The following is a 15,403-nucleotide window of genomic DNA, read 5'->3' as shown; positions in this document are numbered from 1 at the left end:
GTGCCAAAAGTGGACATACAGTAGTATTATGTTGGTGGTAGTAATTTTCTGGATGATTAGTGTATCTACGATGAACCATGGCGCTATATATGTACCCTAGGGGTTGGTGTTGTCTGTGATGCTGCTTTGCTGTATAACTTCCGTTGTTTCCTTAAAAAATGAACTCCTGATGATTAACAATTGAATGTAACCTTCGTCTTAAGGTATTACATTTTCTTCGAGCTGATAACTGAAACATTGACTACACTGTGTCTGTGAGATATCTCTGTGATTATGAGAGAAACATCGTATAAGCAAATAGTAATTCCTTAGTTGCAATGTAATATACTCAAGCGGAAGTTTGTTTACACACACAATTACATCTGTGACATTCCAAATTTTCTTGTGCTCAAGCACTTTGTAGTTGTTAAAATGTACAAACTGGACTGTATATACTCTTATTTGTTAAATTATATGTTGGCAACTTTCATTTCAGAAGTCACAACAGAGAGAAATACCTATGTATCATCAGTATGAGCTGTTGACACTTTCGACTCTTACTTTGCCTCAGTGTTAAGTAAAACTTGGTTTATATTTGTTTCATTGCAGGGCACTAGCTGAACTCTGAAGAAAAGCCTCCACTTACCGAGAGGAAGGGCACTTAAACAGGGTAAGTGAGACGTGATGCAAGGAACGTAGTGACGTGTTAGACAAAAACGCTGAGATTGTCTGTTCCTGTATGCTACATATGGACGCTGTTTATTTCATAAAATTATGTGGTGATGAACATTAGAAATTTATTTTTATGATACCAGAACTACTCTTTCAGTATGCCTTGGTGTTAATAACCACGTATAATGCGACAAGGTTCCAAGTTAAAGCGCACAGAACTTTCCGTCTTAACTATTTAGGGAAACTTAGGATTAAGAAAGTGTCGTCTCATTATCGTTAGTTAGTCGCTACCACAGATAATTCCTCACACATGCCAGTCAGATTGCGCTCCGCTGCTTTTGTTAGCCTGGCTATGCATCGAAATTCCTCAAATAGTACAAAATATCCAAATCGTAATTAATTTAATATTTTTGTACGTAGGACACCCGCAGCTGTTGAAAGTCATGATGAATGAAACACTGCTGACAACAGGTAAAATTTAGGTTTAATTGATCACACTACCAGATTCAAGGCTTACAGCCGAATCTTTAGGTGGAACTAAAAATTATTACATTAACCCTTCATGGCTGAACCCAATGATCTTAGTCAAGGTATTACCATGAGTAATAACGTTCAGTTCATCCGAGCTGGTGTAATGTAATTAGTTTTAGTGGAACCTGAAGATGCGGCTGTAAGCCGTGAATCGGGTAGTGTGGTCCATTAAACCTAAAGTTTACCAGCTGACATCAGTGTTCTCATTTATCATGACTTCCAACAGCTGCAGTTGCCCTACGTACAAATTCGTTTAATCAATTATGATCTGGATGTTTTGTACTACTTGAGGAATTTCGATGCATAGCCAGGATAACATGAGCAGCGGAGCGCAATCTGTCTGGCATGAGTGAGGAATTGCTTGTGGTAGCGACTGACCAGCTGTCAGCAGTGCTTTCATTCATCATAATTAATTTAAAAAAGTGCAGCTTGACCTGATATGGATATGTAACTTGTTACTAATCTTCTCACTTAGCGTTGGTAAAAGCTTTGAATGAATCAGTCACACAAAGCTGGAAATGTCACGGATGCTTCAGCAGGATCGTATGGATCTTCTTTTAATATTGTACGTACTTCACACACTGAATAACAGTTCGTTCGCTTTCGTTCATGGATGATCGTTTCATGCTACAAACGTCAATCATTGTCGTTTACAGAGATATACTAATGCTTGCGTATTATTGTAGCATGGTAAATACATACATTTGCATTAAGATCTCTAGCTATTGGATATAGTTAATAACTAACATTTAGTATTGGTGCTTTCGCGCCTACACCATTAGCCCCTTCTCGTCATAGCGGTTGATGAATTCCTATCAAACACAGCACAGTATCTCGTGTTTAGAAGACGTAAATCTTTGGGTAAACCGTAAGGACTTTTCGTAAGACCATTACCATACTCACTGTATGTCATTACATCAGTGTATAACGTCGGACGTTCCATAAAGATAAATCGCAGCCCTGATGAGTAGCAGCGAAGTGCAGGAAGACCTGGAGAACATGTTTCTGTCCTGCTCTGCGGGAGTTCCTCTTTCACTGTTTCCCTTGTTCTCTCTTTCCTAATCCTCTCTCTCCTCGTTAACCCTGTCCTATTCCCGAGGAACATTTCACATGCCTGCAATCTGCTCATATCCCTCTTCTTCATTAGTCATGTTTCAGGTGCATGGGCCAGTACTGGGATATAGTAACTTCTATATGTTAGGTCTTTCTTTTTGTATGGGATGTCGATGTTCCAAGGCAGACTGCTTCCGCCTGCCTGCACGTTAACTGATCCCTTTCTCATTTCTCCAGTTTTCTTCTATCACACTTCTCAAGTACTGGACACTTTCCACGTTGTTCAATTGTCCACATACATTCTTTATTCCGCTAGTTGTTCTCTCTTTGTATCTAGTCGTAACCAGGCTCTCACATTTCTTTACATTAAATTTCATTCCATACTCTCTCAGTTTCTTTCCAATCTTCCAGCAGTTTCTAAATCTCCTCCTTCCTGTTCGCCATATCGTCAATTCATCCGTGAACATCACTGCTGTCACACTGTCCTCGCTGCTCCTCAGTAATTCTCGTTCAACACCACAATGATGAGGAGAGGTGACAGCCCACTGCCGTCTTTCGGACCACTTATTTTTACAAACAACCCCACTTTCACACAAGTCTGGCTCCCACTGTACAGCTCCTCCGTCCTGTCTGTTGTTTCTTTTTCCACTCGTTTCTCTTTTTAGTGCTTCCCAGACCACATACGACCAATAGAGGAAATACAGAAGCTCGGAAGGAGAGGAGACTTCGTCACAGGCTCATTTAGGAAGCGCAAAACCGACACTGACAGGCTCAGCCAGCTCCAGTCGAAGACGCCTCAAGAGAGGCTTCTGTACCACAGTGCGGTTTTCTGTTGAAACTGCGAGAGTTTCTTCCGAAATATACCTCGCGAAAAGGCTTTGGCGTTGGAGAATGGAGGAATTAAAACTTCCACGGGGGCTACCCAACTACCGTTCTACCCGCCAACTTTTCGCGACTGGAACAGCAAAGTGGAGGAACTGACAACGATACACAAAACACCTCCAATAGACTGCTGGCCTGCAGAGTACAGTTATGGCTATGGGTGTAGCGAATGTTGGTTCTGACAACGGCAGCTGTGCCCTACCCCTTCGTCAGCTTCGGCTAACCATCGGTCACCGTCCTCCTCTTTAAACTCGTACTTTTGTCTAACCATACTGCTCGCATTTGGTAATAACGCTCCATTTCCAGCTGTTATGGCTTCAATTTGAGGTCCACACCAAAATGGACCGAATTTAACGAAGTAAAGAAAATGTGGTAGTTCTTGAATGGAGATGTCAAAATAAATATCTGCCACAGATGTTTACCGGAGGTTACAGTAACGGGAACTACAAAGGGATAATGCTACTAAGAAAGGCCTAAACGTATTTCTACTTCTAGAGTTACAGCATCTGTAGAGAGAGAGAGACGTGTACTGCAGCAAATGTTCGATGGATTCTGGAGAACCAAGTTGCTCGGTTGTGTTTGTATCACTTGACAACAATCTCATTAGAGGAGGAGTACGAAGTGAGAAACAAAGCGAATCGGTACAGTGATTCGAGTGGCTACCAATTACGTATCAGTAATAAAGCCTCTAAAGTCTCCTGAAAATATTGACACTGTAATAAAAAGAGCGGTAAGAAAAGAAACAGAAAATAGAAACAAACAACATCACCAAAGCAAACAACTAGTAAAGAGAAAAAGAGACCAAAGAAGCTAAAAAACAAAAGCATTGCAAGTAACTCACTTTCTTGATTGTAGAATGTCACTATACCTGCTTTGATGAATGGGCTGAAGATAAATGTGTTGGATATCGTGAAAACTATTATGAAACTAACTGAAAGACTGCTGGATTCAGTGTGCTTCCTATGCCCCATGAGAGTTGTTCAGTATTTGCTAATAAGTGTAATTGCTGTGGCAAGAGAAAGATGGGCTAATACTAGACCGTAACAAAATATTCATTAGAAGATCAAACGTTCAATCAAGCTTTATAATGAACTGATGAATTTGGGAGTCCATGTGCAGAATTTGGAAGGATAATGTGTGTGAATTCCTAAGGGACCAAACTGCTGAGGTCATCGGTCCCTAGACTTACACACTACTTCCACGATCTGAGCTTCACCGAGTGCGAACTGGAAAGGCCCAGAAGATCGGCAAGAGCATGTCGGAAGCTTCACTAGCTGTCAGGTGTACGAGGAGTACAGTGGTGTCTTCAGCAGGTGGCGAAACACCGCGTCCAGACGTCTGGGGTTGGGTAGCAACCCCTTGTTACAGATCTCAGACGTCGTAGGCTAGGCAGACTGGTAAAACAGGACAGGCGCCGAACTGTGGCGGGACTAGCAACAGATTTTAATGTTGGGCAGTACACAGGGAACCAAACACTCCTAATCATGGGCCTCCGCAGCCGAAGATCCATGTATGTGCGGATGTTAACACAACGTCAAAGGCAATTATGATTGAAATGGGCATGTGACCAATACCACTGCACGTTGACGAAATGGCAGAGCGTTGCATGGTCCGATGAATCCCAGTATTTTATTCATCATGTTGATGGCAGGGTGCGCATTCGTCGTCCTCCAGGGCAACAGCTTCCTGACTCCTGTATTACAGGACGGAGCCAAGCTGGCGGCAGCTCCATTATGCTGTGGAGAACATTCCGATTGGCATGCATGGGTCCAGTGGTGGTTGTGAAAGGTTCCGTAATGGTCAAGGAGTATCGTACACTGGTTGCAGATCACGTATGCCCATTCATGACGCTCATGTTTCACGGTGGCAGCGGCATCCTTCGATAAGATAATGCATTCATGTCTCAAGGCCAGGAGCGTGGTGGAGATCTGAACCCAGTCGAACATATCTAAAGTGTACTGGACGTGGCGTCAGAGGTAATCGCCACCCTTCTTGGAATTAACAGCAATTAGGTGACCTGTGTGTGCAGATGTGGTGCCAACTCCCTCCAGCCAAGTAGCAAGGCCTCATTGGTTTCCTGCCAAGACGCGTCACCACTGTTATCCTCTCCAAAGTTTTGCATATCGGCACGTTGACGCAATGGCAGAGCGTTGCATGTTCCGATGAATCCTAATACCTTCTTCATCATGTTGATGGAAGGGTGCGAATCCTTCGTCCTCCAGGGCAACAGCTTCGTGACTCCTGTATTACAGGACGGAGCCAATCTGGCGGCATCACCTTAATGCTGTGGGGAACATTCAGATGGAATCCAGGTGTCCAGTGGAGGTCGTGAAAGGTTCTGTAATGGCCAAGGAGTATCATACACTGGTTGCAGATCATGTATGCCTATTCATGACGCTCATGTTTCCCGATGGCAGTGTCATACTTCGATAATGCATTCATGTCACAAGGCCAGGAGTGTGATGGAGATCTGAACCCAATCGAAAATATTTATAGTGTACTAGACGTGGCGTCAGAGGAAATCGCCATCCTTCTCGGCATTAACAGGAATTATGTGACTTGTGTGTGCAGATGTGGTGCCAACTCCCTCTAGCAACCTAGCAAGGCCTCATTGGTTTCCTGCCAAGACGCGTCGCCACTTATATCCGCACCAAAGTTGGGCATATCCGCTATCAAGTAGGTGGTCGTAATGTTCTTGCTGATCAGTGTAAGTTTATATGATAACCTATACGAACAGGCTGACAGAAGGTCAAAGGAAAAATGTGATTCAATTCTCCCAGACTTGCCTTTGTATAGCAACGCCTGAAATTTGAATGATCCTCTTTCCATTTAAAAATTTCTAATTGCATCCAGGATGACAACTTCCCAAAGTAGCCACCACGCAGGTAACGTAGCGTCGCAGGCTTTGCTCCGCTACCACCTCTTACCGCTTGAAATTTCTGTTTTTCGACCCGTTTTTGTCTTAGAAGAATAGTTCCACGTGCAAACAGGCATAACGCAATGGTGAAATCTGTGAGCTCAGAGAAGAATCGACCCGGGTTGCGCTAGCGACAGAAGCTTACGCTGGAGAGCGCTGGAGTGAAACAAGCTTGCGCTGGAGGGCGCTGGAGTGAGACGCGTCGACGACTGGAGCGCGAGGACGCAGACGGAAAGCGGTGGGCGCTGAGGCGTGGCCGGCGCGCGAGTCCCCTACACGCGCATTACACCGGCACACGCGGGGACTGCGTGCGGCAGGGTGCGGTCTCCCCGCTTCTGCACTCGATAAGCGCTTTGCCGGCCAGTGGCCACCCCCTCCAGCACGGAAGCAACTATGCTACCATGACTGCTATAGTCCAACGTGGTTCTCCAGAAAGAACGCCTATTATGTCAAATTAACTGTCACAATTATACACTGAAACGCTAAAGAAATTAGTATAGGCATGCGTATTCAAATACAGAGATTTGTAAACAGGCAGAATACAGCGATGAGATAGGCAACGCCTTGATAAGACACAGGTGTCTAGCGCAGTTGTTTGATCGGTTACGGCTGCTACAATGGCAGGTTATCAACATTTAGTCCGAGGTAGCGATGAAGTGGAGATTTTCCTGTACAAACATTTCACGAGTGTACTGTGAATACCCCCCCCCCCCCCCCCCCCCCCCAAGAACCATGGACCTTCTCGTTGGCTGGGACGCTTGCGTGCCACAGCGATAGAGATAGTCGCACCGTAGGTGCAACCACAACGGAGGGGTATCTGTTGAGAGGCCATACAAACGTGTGGTTCCTGAAGAGGGGAAGCAGCCTTTTCAGTAGTTGCACGGGCAACAGTCTGGATAATTGACTGATCTGGCCTTGTAACACTAACCAAAACGGCCTTGCTGTGCTGGTACTGAGAACGGCTGAAAGCAAGGGGAAACTATACCCGTAAAATTTCCCGAGGGCATGAAGCTTTACTGTATGGTTAATGGTGATGGGTACAATATTCTGTAGGTAAAATAGTCCCACATTTGGATATCCGGGCGGGGCCTACTCAGGAGGACGTCGTTATCAGGAGAAAGACAACTGGCGATCTACGAATCGGAGGGTGGAATGCCAGATCCCTTAATCGGGCAGGTGGGTTAGAACATTTAAAAAGGGAAATGGGTAGGTTAAAGTTAGATATTGTGGGAATTAGTGAAGTTCGGTGGCAGGAGGAACAAGACCTCTGGTCAGGTGACTACAGGGTTATAAATACAAAATCAAATAGGGGTAATGCAGGACTACGTTTAGTAATGAAAAAGAAAACAGGAGCACGGGTAAGCTACTATGAACAGCATAGTGAACGCATTATTGTAGCCGATACCAAGTCCACGCCTACCACGGTAGTACAAGTTCATGTACCATTTAGCTTCGCAGGTAAGGAAGAGATTGAAGAAATGTATGATGAGATAAAAGAAATTATATAAATTGTTAGGGGAGACGAAAATGTAATAGTCATCGGGGATTGGAATTCGATAGTAGGAAAAGGAAGAGATGGAAAAGTAATAGGTGAATATGGACTGGTGGTAAGGAATGAAAGAGGAAGCCACCTGGTAGAATTTTGCACAGAGGATAACTTAATCATAGCTAACACTTGGTTTAAGAATCATGACAGAAGGTTGTGTACGTGGAAGAGGCCAGGAGACACTGCAAGATTTCAGATAGATTATGTAATGGTAAGACAGAGATTTATGAACCGGGTTTTAAATTGTAAGACATATCCAGGGGCAGATGTGGACTCTGACCACAATCTATTGGTTATGAACTGTAGATTAAAACTGAAGAAACTGCAAAAAGGTGGGAATTTAAGGAGATGGGTCGTGGATAAACTGAAAGATCCAGAGGCTGTAGACAATTTCACAGAGAGCATAGGGAAACGATTGACACGAACGGAGCAGAGAAATTCAGTAGAAGAAGAATGAGTGGCTTCAGTAGAAGAAGAATGAGTGGAAGAATGAGATGAAATAGTGAAGGCAGCAGCGGCTCAAGTATGTAAAACGACGATAGCTAGTAGAAATCCTTGGGTAACAGAGGAGATATTGAATTTAACTCATGAAAGGAGAAAATATAAAAATGCAGTAAATGAAACAGGCGCAAAGAATACAAACGTCTCAAAAATGAGATCGACGGGAAGTGCAAAATGGCTAAGCAGGCCTGGCTAGAGGACAAACGTAAGGATGTAGAGGCATATATCACTAGGGGTAAGACAGATACAGCCTACAAAAAAATTCAGAGTCCTTTGGAGAAAAGAGAACTACCTGTATGAATATGAAGGGATCATGTGAAAAAAAAAACGGTTGTAAGCAAAGAAGGGAGAGCAGAAAGGTGGAAGAAGTATATAGAGGGCCCATAGAAGGGCGATGTACTTGAGGGTAATATTACGGAAGTGGAAGTAGGTAAGTTGAAATGCGAGATATGGTGCTGCGTGAAGAATTTGACACAGCACTGAAAGATCTAAGTCAAAACAAGGCCCCCGGAGTAGACTACATTCCATTAGAACTACTGATAGCCTTGGGACAGGCAACCATGACAAAACTCCACCATCTGGTGAGCAAGATGTATGAGACAGGCGAAATACCCTCAGACTTCAAGAAGAATATAATGATTGCAATCCCAAAGAAAGCATATGTTGACAGGTGTGAAAATTACCGAACTATCAGTTTCATAAGTCGCTGCTGCAAAATACTGACACAGATTCTGTACAGACGAATGGAAAAACTGGCAGAATCCGACCTCGGGGCAGATCAGTTTCGATTTCGTAGAAATGATGGAACACGCGAGTTATTACTGACGCTTCGACTTACTCTAGAAAATATATTGAGGAAAGGCAGACCTACTTTTCTAGCATTTGTAGACTTAGAGAAAGCTTTTGACAATGTTGACTGAAATTCTCTATTTCAAATTCTGAAGGTGACAGGGGTTCAATACAGGGAGCGAAAGTCTGTTTTCAAGTTGTACAGAAACCAGATGGCAGTTATAAGGGGCACGAATGGGAAGCAGTGGTCGGGAAGGGAGTGAGACAGGGTCGTAAACTATCCCCAATGTTATTCAATCTGCATATTGATCAATCAGTGAAGGAAACAAAAGAAAATTTCGGAGTAGGAATTAAGATCCATGAAGAAGGAATAAAAACTTTAAGGTTTACCGATGACATTTAAGTTCCGTCAGAGACAGCAAAGGTCCTGGAAGAGCACTTGAACGGAATGGACACTGTCTTGGAGAAGGATAGAGGATGAACGTCAGCAAAAGCAAAACGAGCATAATGGAATGCAGGTGAATTAAAGCAGGTGATGCTGGGGAAATTAGATTAGGGAATGAGACACTTCAAGTAGTAAACGAGTTTTGCTATTTGGGGAGCAAAAAACTGATGATGATCGAAGTAGAGAGGATATGAAATGCAGACTGGCAATGACAACAAAAACTGTTCTGAAGAAGAGAAATTTGTTAACATCGAGTATAGATTTAATTGTAGGAAGTCCTTTCTGAAAGCATTCGTATGGAGTGTAGCGATGTATGGAAGTGAAGCATGGATGACAAATAGTTTAAAAAGAAGATGATAGAAGCTTTCGAAATGTGGTGCTACGGAGGAATGCTAAAGATTAGGTGGGTAGATCACGTAAGTATTGAGGAAGTACTAACCAGAATTGAGGAGAAGAAGAATCTGTGGAACAAGTTGACTAGAAGGAGGGATCGGTTGGTAAGACATGTTCTTAGGCATCAAGACATCACGAGTTTAGTATTGGAGGGCAGCATGGAGGGTAAAAATCGTTGAGGGAGACCAAGGGATGGAAACACTAAGCAGATTCAGAAGGATGTAGGTTGCAGTAGTTACTCAGAGATAGGGTTGCATGGAGAGCTGCATCAAACCAGTCTCTGGGCTGAAAGCCATAGCAATAATAACAACAGTGAGTATCAGAAATTCACTAAAATATCGAGTCTCCGATATCGCTGCGGCAGGAAAAAGATCCTGCAAGAACGGGACCAACGACGACTGAAGAGCATCGTTCAACGTGACAGAAGAACTGCCCTTAGGCAAATTGATCCAGATTTCAATGCTCGGCCATCAACAAGTGTCAGCGTGCGATCCACTGAACGAAACATCATCGATTTGGGCTTTCGGAACCGAAGGCCCACCCGTGTATCCTCGATGAGTGCACGACACACAGCTTTAAGCCTCGACTGGACCCGTCAACACAGACATCGTACCGTTGATGACTGGAAACATGGTACCTGTTCGGACGAGACTCGTTGCAAACTATATTGAGCGGATGGGCGTGTGCGGATATGGACCAGCCTCATAAACCCACGGACCCTGCATGTCAGCAGTGGGTTGTTCAAGCTGCTGGAGGCTCAGTAATGTTGTGGGCGTGTGCAGTTGGAGCGAAACCCCCCGACACATCTAGATGCGACTCTGACAGGTGACACGGACATAAGCATCCTGTCTGATCACCTGCATCCATTCATGTCCATTGTGCATTCCGAAGGACTTGGGTAATTCCAGCAGTACAATGCGACATCCCACATGTCCAGAATTGCTACATAGTGGCTCCAGGAACACTCTTCTGAGTTTAAACCCTTCCGCCGGCCACCGGGCTCTCCAGACACGAGCATTATTGAGCATATATGGGATGTCTTGGAGAGTGCCGTTGAGAAGAGATCTCCATTCCCCTTGTACTCTTACAGATTTATGGACAGCCCTACAGGATTCATCGTGTCCGCTCTCTCCAGCTCTACTTCAGACACTAGTCGAGTCCGTGCCACGTCGCGGTGCAGTACTTCTGCGAGCTCGCTGTATTAGGCATGTGTATCAGTTCCTCTGTCTCTTCAGTGTAGTATGTACTTGATACATGGCAGTCTATTACTAGATTGAAAATTCTTAGGTTTATTGTCATAATGTATATTAAGATATTTTGTCCGAGTTCAGTGGAAACTAGTGGATCTGTGCTCATTGTTACAGAAACCAATATTGACTGCAGAGATTACGAAGTAAAGTAACATCTTACTTCCCTACCTACAGGGTATCCGCAATTCAAGTTCCATTTTCAAACCGCTGTAGAAACAGAGACACTTCTGAGAACAACGTCAAATTTTAACAGCATGTTGACGCTGGGAAAAACGTCATGTAATAAAAAATGCCACGAAAATATTCCCAATAGATGGCGTTGTAAGTGTCTTAATATAAATGGGCTACAAATGACAGGTGAATAGCAATACGGCGGTTGTTGTCTGAGTTGCACAGTACACTAACCGTGTGGATGGTGCGCAAGCTCGGCATTCAACAGTTGTAGCACTGTAAGTTACATAAGCGTATCCACCACGACAACGACGTACCACATCGGATGGGAAAAATCGGTTTTTAAGTGTCCCGAGGCTAAAAGCCGCAAAAAAGTAATATGACATGGGTTTTAATTATGCCGGGGGCGAAAACAGTACAAAAAGCAAAATTATATTTGTTTTCAACTGTCCTGTAGCCAAAAAACTGTATAAAAAACAAAATGACATCGGTTTCGAATTGTCGTTAGACCGCCGCCACACACGCTAAATATGCCGTCCACCGTTTTCTACCACAAGCTGAAATCGAGAAACAATACGTCCCACAACATATCGCTGTGTCTCAGAGATCGCACTCAAAATGCATTGCACATTGAGAGCCTTCAATTCAGCACTGAGCACATCTTTCAGATAACCCCACAGTAAGAAGTTATACCAATTAACATTAGCTGACGGGAACGGCCACGCTGTAGGCTGATGACGGCTGATAATTGTAGCACAAACCAAACGCCCAGCTGAAGCCGCTTCACTGTCTGTGCAGTGTGCAGAGGAGCTCCGTCTTGCACACACATCCACGCTCTTGAGGGATTGGAATGACGTTGGTGCGCAAAAGACACTGACAGCGTTCACCAGTGACTGTAACGGTAACATGATCCACAGACTGCCGACAATCCGCACCACACAGTTACCGTTGCTGAACGATGTGGTTGATGTACGTGCTGATCTTTCGTTGCGTATTGACACGTACTTGGAGATGGAAATGGGTTTAGTCTGTCCACAGAATCTTCCATGGCCATTCATTGTCCACTTCCGTCCGAGCAACAAGTTCCAGAGCGAACGTTTCTTTCTGGGAAGTGAGCAGGAACTACTCTAGATCATGGGTGATTTTGTCTGGATAGTAATGCGGGATTTTTCGTAGGCTTTTATGCACAATGACCGCAGGCGTGTCCAATATCTGGCAATTCCCCATGCACTACATATTTGCACACTAGAGCTTCACTCTTCCTGCAATGCTGTGGCCACGCCTTCGACAGACACATCATCAACCGCTTTCCTTCCTCTGTTACATTGCACTTCAAAACAACCTCTTTTAAAATGTTTTAGGCACTTTTTCCAGACCGTTGGCAGACATCGGACTCCTGCGTGCCCGTAAGTTTTGCAGGGCTACTGGCGCGTGGTAACTGTTGCTGTAAAAGATCCTTATCAGCAACGCGCGATCCTTCATAGATATAGTCATACAAGGCGTCTCGAACGCGAACTGAGGAACACACGTGTGTCGCTGCACTGTTGATGTGCAGATTCTGCCTCGTGTAGCGCCATGTATCTGCCAAATTTTTATTATTTTTCGTTCTATGACGGTGCCCTTTCTGTCAGTATTACGCTGTTCAAATTTGACCTCATTATGACCAGTCGTTTCTTTTTATAGAGTTTTCAATTACGGACGCCCTGTATATACTCGTAGCTCCATGCAAATCCTATGTAGTTTTCCTCAGTGGGGAGTCTCAGACCAAGACACCCTCTGAACCTCGTTTTGAATTCTGAATGAAAGACGGCATCGTACCCAGAAGCGCCCACGCTTTCGACTGGAAGTCCGGTCCCGTGCAGCCAAGAGTATACACTGACCATCCAGAACACAGTGACCCGCTACCCAACAGCGGGTATGTCCACTTTTAGCCCGGATTACAGTGCAACGCTGATATGAAAGCAATGCGGCCTTGATAGACCTACCAAGGCTGGAGGGAGTTGGCACCACACCTACGCACACAAGTTACCTGATTCCTGTAAATTTTGAGGAGCGTGGCGATGAGTTCTAACGCCACCTTCAGTCACATCCCAGATGCCTTCGATCGGGTTCAGGTCTGGCTAGTTGGGCCAGCACATAAATTTGAACTTTCCACTGTGTCCCTCAAACGACTCCATCAGACTCCTGATCTTGTAACATGGCGCATTAACTTCCTGAAAAATGTCATTCCTGTCGGTAAATATTATCGTCAAAGAGGGTTGTTCGCGGCCTGCAATCAGTATACGACATACGACACTCCTTTGCCGTCATGATGCCTTGCACAAGGTGCACTGGACCAATGGATGTCCACGTGAATGTCCCGCAGAGCAAAATGGACCTGCTGTCAGCTTGTCTCCATCACGCAGTATAGGTGTCAAGGAACTGTTGTTCTGGAATACGAAGGATCCGCGCCCTCCCATCGGCTTGAAGAGGAAGGTATGGGGAATCATCAGACCATGCAACGCTCTACCATAGCGCCAATGTCCACCCCGTAGGTCACATGCCCATTTCAACCGTAGATGCCGATGTTGTGGTATTAACATTGGCACATGAATGTGGCGTCGGCCGCGGTAGCTCATCGTTATGTGGCGGACTGTGTGTTCAGACACACTTGTACTCTGCCTAGCATTGAAGTCTGATGTTAGTTCCACCAAAGACCACCACCTATCTTGTTTTACGAGTCTGCCCACCCTACGACAATGAGGAGTGGCCGCCCTACACCACAGCCTCTGGACGTGGTTACATTTTACTTTTTCCACGTGTTGAAGAAATTCACGACAGTACTTCTCGAACACCCTACAAGTCATGGTGTTTCCGAAATGCTCGTTCAAAGCTCTCGGGCCTTCACAGTTGCCCCCTGTCACACTGAGATAGACTGCGCGCCTTTCCCATTCCACACACAGACATCATCGTCACTGATACTACATGCACTGTGCGTGTGTCTGACTGGCAGTCATTTCTCGCCAGGTGACGCTGCTATCACCTGGACGAGTTTAATGTCGATAGTAGGTCGCTGGCCATGATGTTCTGGCTTATGAGTGTATGAAGACAAATAGTTGTTTTACGTTGTCACCAAAAATCTCAAATAGTCTTTGACCGATTTACTTAAAACTTTTACACGATATTCTAATCAACAGTCAAACGAACATTAGCCTAATATTTTTATACAACAGTATACAGGTATTTTGTTAAAACAGACTGCGAGAAAGAAAAACTTTGAAAGGACCGGTTTCCTTTTCTTCCTTGCGGTTAGTTTTAACTGTGATAGCAGGACACGTAATACCTTAGATACATTGTTTCTTCCGTGTACATCCCATTCCTTACACATAATTTTAAGCGATTATTGTATACACAGTTACGTGTCGTTTTGTTTCCTTAAGTTTTCTATGACATCCTATGATTTTCTATGGGTTATCGGCTTATGTGTTATAGAACTGTCGAATCTGAATCATCCGAAACTGTACAATTCTAGACCTTTGCAGATTAAAACTGTGCGAAATACTGTCATTGAAGCTACTATCCTCACTGCTGCACCAGTAGGATTGGTTTTTTGTACCCCGTATACAAACAAGGCTGAAGATCAGTGTGTGAGTGGGGGGAGAGAGGGTGGGGAAGTGGAGTTACACAGTAAGGTGGGAGGACATACACATAGAAAGAGGCGGGAGGAGATGAACAGTGAGATGGTGGCGGACAAGGAGATGGAGCAAGAGAGAGAGACGTTTGTAGAGGTGTTGGACAAAGAAGGGGGACGACGAGGTGTTGGACAAACAGAATGGAAGAGGTGCAGATGATGTATATCGAATTCCCACATGTATTTAGCAATTGGAAAGCATTGCAACGTTTGCTTCTGAAATATATTATTGTATGATCAATTAAAGTTTCCTGTTTCGTTAGAGCCACACTATTTTAATCTGTTTTATCAGTTGAGCGTAGTTGCATTAAACATCGCGAGGAACTGGAAATTAAGAATTCATAAGACAACTAACCTCTAGTACACTGGGCAGATGATCCGGTAGGGTAGCGAGGATGCGTTGGGAAACGAGCTGGCGGCTTCCTTGAGATGACACGGCTGTTCTTGTGTTGTTCAGTCTGAAGACTGGTTTGATGCAGCTCTCCATCCTACTCTATACTGTGCGAGCCTCTTCATCTCCGAATAACTGCTGCAATCTACATCTTTCAGAATGCTCTTGTTGTATTCATCTGGTCTCTCTCTATGACTCTTACCCCTCACCCTC

The 15,403-nt window shown here is 44.5% G+C and overlaps 1 protein-coding gene across 1 annotated transcript in view; it reads left to right on the top strand.

Moving 5' to 3' along the window:
* Positions 1-15,403, top strand: part of LOC124545527 (NACHT and WD repeat domain-containing protein 2-like) — a 1,590,779-nt gene that overhangs the window by 812,956 nt on the left and 762,420 nt on the right. The window contains exon 5 of the mRNA XM_047124475.1: positions 589-649. The gene's annotated coding sequence lies outside the window, so the exon portion shown is untranslated. The remainder of the gene's footprint in view (positions 1-588; positions 650-15,403) is intronic.

Source organism: Schistocerca americana, chromosome 8 (genome assembly GCF_021461395.2).
Source record: "Schistocerca americana isolate TAMUIC-IGC-003095 chromosome 8, iqSchAmer2.1, whole genome shotgun sequence".
Lineage (NCBI taxonomy): Eukaryota > Metazoa > Arthropoda > Insecta > Orthoptera > Acrididae > Schistocerca > Schistocerca americana.
This window is presented reverse-complemented; position numbering and strand designations above follow the sequence as displayed.